General features: G+C 40.2%; 1 non-coding gene across 1 annotated transcript; it reads right to left on the bottom strand.

The window, feature by feature from the left end:
• Positions 1-1,248: 1,248 nt before the first annotated feature.
• LOC141722906 (small nucleolar RNA R71) lies at positions 1,249-1,355 on the bottom strand. Its single transcript, XR_012575903.1, has one exon. It is a non-coding gene; the product is annotated as a small nucleolar RNA R71 (small nucleolar RNA).
• Between the last annotated feature and the right edge of the window lie 1,559 nt (positions 1,356-2,914).

Below are 2,914 nucleotides of genomic sequence, written 5' to 3' on the forward strand. Positions count from 1 at the left end.
TTCAATAATTAATTTGTTTTGATATCTTGGTGTGTGGTGATTGATTGATATCCTAGTATTGGTTATGCTTATTCATCTTATGTGCGTAGCTAACATATAAGATATCGTGTTAATCTCTATTGAAGCGACAGTGAATATAGAGGTTTAGAACTTGCCATGCTAGCATAGGTTCATGTATTTGTTATGCATGATTCGTAGGTAATTTTAACCATCTTACTTGCCCTATGTAATCAGATAGATAACTTGTGCATTAAACCTTTATGTTTTCAATTCTTATAGACATATAAGGACTAAGCATAATTGGTGTCTATTCAACTTCTATCTCTTTTGTGGATGTTTGGTAGTAGGGTATTCGTACAACGAAAGTTTGTGTTTACTAGTTTCGTGTTATCTGATTAGTGTCATCACCATCTCATGCTAAGGTTAAGAACAATAAGGCTATTGAATGAAGTATTTAATGAAGTTAGGATCCCATGTTTGTCATATATAGTAATTCAACCTCAATTCTCTTAGTTAATGTTATTTAGTATAATCTTTTAGTTTAATAAAAACCCAATTTGTTATTTGTCTTAGCATTGAGCGATAACCATACATTATTGCATAAGTGCATAAATTGAACTTAACCTAAACCAGTCTCTGTGGGAACAAATCTGATTTATATCTTATACTACTTGCGAACGCGTATACTTGCGTGAATTTTAGCGTGTGTTTTCGCCCTAACAAGTTTTTGGCGCCGCTGTCGGGGACTCGGTGTTAATTTTTAGTTTATGTGCTTGTCATCAGTGGTCGTTAAAGTTTACTGACTCGGACCCTTTTACTCTCACAATTTATTTGTTTGTGTTTCAGGTACTCAGTACAATGGGAGATCCAGCAGCACGAACGAAAGCCTTGATGGATTTTTCTCAACCCAAGATCAAAGACATTCAATCTAGCATTGTTCAGCCAGCTATCACAGCTAATACCTTTGAGATCAAGCCTAGCATAATTCAATGGGTCCAGAATTCAATCCAGTTTGGGGGTTCTTCAACGGAAGATCCCAATATGCACATTAGGGATTTCATTGAGATCTGCGACACCTTCAAGTTCAACGGTGTTTTTGAAGATGCTGTGAAGCTGAGACTGTTCCCATTCTCTGTGAGGGACAAGGCTAAGAGCTGGTTACACTCTCTACCAGCTGGTTCGATTACTACTTAGGAAGATCTTGCTCAGAAGTTTCTTACTAAATTCTTCCCTATGGCAAAGACAGCTGCACTCAGGAATGCTATTACTCAATTTGCGCATCAAACGGGAGAATCGCTTTGTGAAGCTTGGGAGCGCTACAAGGAGATGCTTAGGAAGTGTCCTCATCATGAAATGCCTAATTGGATGATCATCACTTATTTTTACAATGGGTTGGGAGCACAGTCCAGACCCATGCTCGATGCAACAGCAGGCGGAGCATTATGGGCAAAGAGCTATGAGGAAGCGTATGATCTAATTGAACTGATGGCTGCAAATGAATATCAGTATTCAACCCAGAGATGTCCACAGGGAAGGTAGCATGAGTTTTTGAAGTGGATACAGCTATGGCTATCATTGCTCAACTAAAGGAGTTGTCTATGAATATCGATTCTCTAGCTAACTTGGGTGTTAATCAGATAACCAGTATTTGTGAGCTATGTGCAGGTTCACATACGACGGAGCAATGCGCTATATCTAGTGACTCAGCTCAGTTTGTGAGCAACTTCCAGAGATCGCAGCAACCAGTTCCAGACACTTATCATCCTAACAACTGGAATCATCCTAACTTCAGCTGGAGCAACAATCAGAATGTGATGCAACAGCCGTTCCAGCAGTTTGGAAATAAACAATTCAACCCTCCTGGTTTTCAGCAACAATTTGCACCAAAGCAACAACTCCAACTTCAACAACAAACTCATGATGCAGGTCTATCTTCGAATGAAAAATCTGAATTGAAGGAGTTGAGGCTTATGTGCAAAAATCAGGCTCTTATATGCCAAAGCCATGCTGTTTCTATCCAGAATATGGAGAACCAGATAGGACAAATTGCTAACGTCTTATTGAATCGACCACCAGGACCGCTTCCTAGTGATACAGAAACAAATCCAGGCAAGAGGGAAGTTGAAGAACAGGTGAACGCCATCACCTTAAGGTCTGGAAAGGTCGCAAGCCCCCAAATTCAGCAAGACAAAGAGCCTGAAAAATCTCAAGTTTCAGAAAATACAGTTGTGGCTGAAGAAGAAGTGCAGAAGGAAGTAGAGATGGAACCAAGTAAGACTACTGTGGAACACACTCCTCCTGAGGGTAATACAGGGGAGAAACAGATCTATCCTCCTCCTCCTTTTCCTAAGAGGCTGCAGAAGAAAAAGCTGGATAAGCAGTTTGAGAAGTTTTTGGAGGTGTTCAAGAAACTTCATATCAACATACCTTTTACTGAAGCACTTGAACAAATGCCTAGCTATGCTAGGTTTATGAAAGGTATTCTCTCTTGGAAAGTGAAGCTCGATGACTTAAAGACCATTGCTCTAACGGAGGAATGCAGTGTTGTGCTGCAACAGAAGTTGCCTCCGAAGCTTAAAGATCCTGGAAGCTTCACTATTCCTTGCACCATCGGAAACTTGTCATTCGACAAGTGTTTATGTGATTTAGGAGCTAGCATCAATCTGATGCCCTTATCTATCTTCAAGAAGCTTGGTCTGCCTGATCTGAAACCAACATACATGTCATTACAACTAGCTGACCGTTTCATCGCTTATCCATGAGGTATAGTGGAGGATGTCTTGGTCAAGGTGGATAAACTCATCTTCCCTGCTGACTTTGTAATTCTTGACTTTGAGGAGGATAAGAAGATTCCCATTATCTTGGGGAGACCATTCTTAGCTACTAGCCGAACTATGATTGATGTACGAAAAGG

This window comes from Apium graveolens, chromosome 4, assembly GCF_009905375.1.
Source record: "Apium graveolens cultivar Ventura chromosome 4, ASM990537v1, whole genome shotgun sequence".
In the NCBI taxonomy this organism is placed as follows: domain Eukaryota; kingdom Viridiplantae; phylum Streptophyta; class Magnoliopsida; order Apiales; family Apiaceae; genus Apium; species Apium graveolens.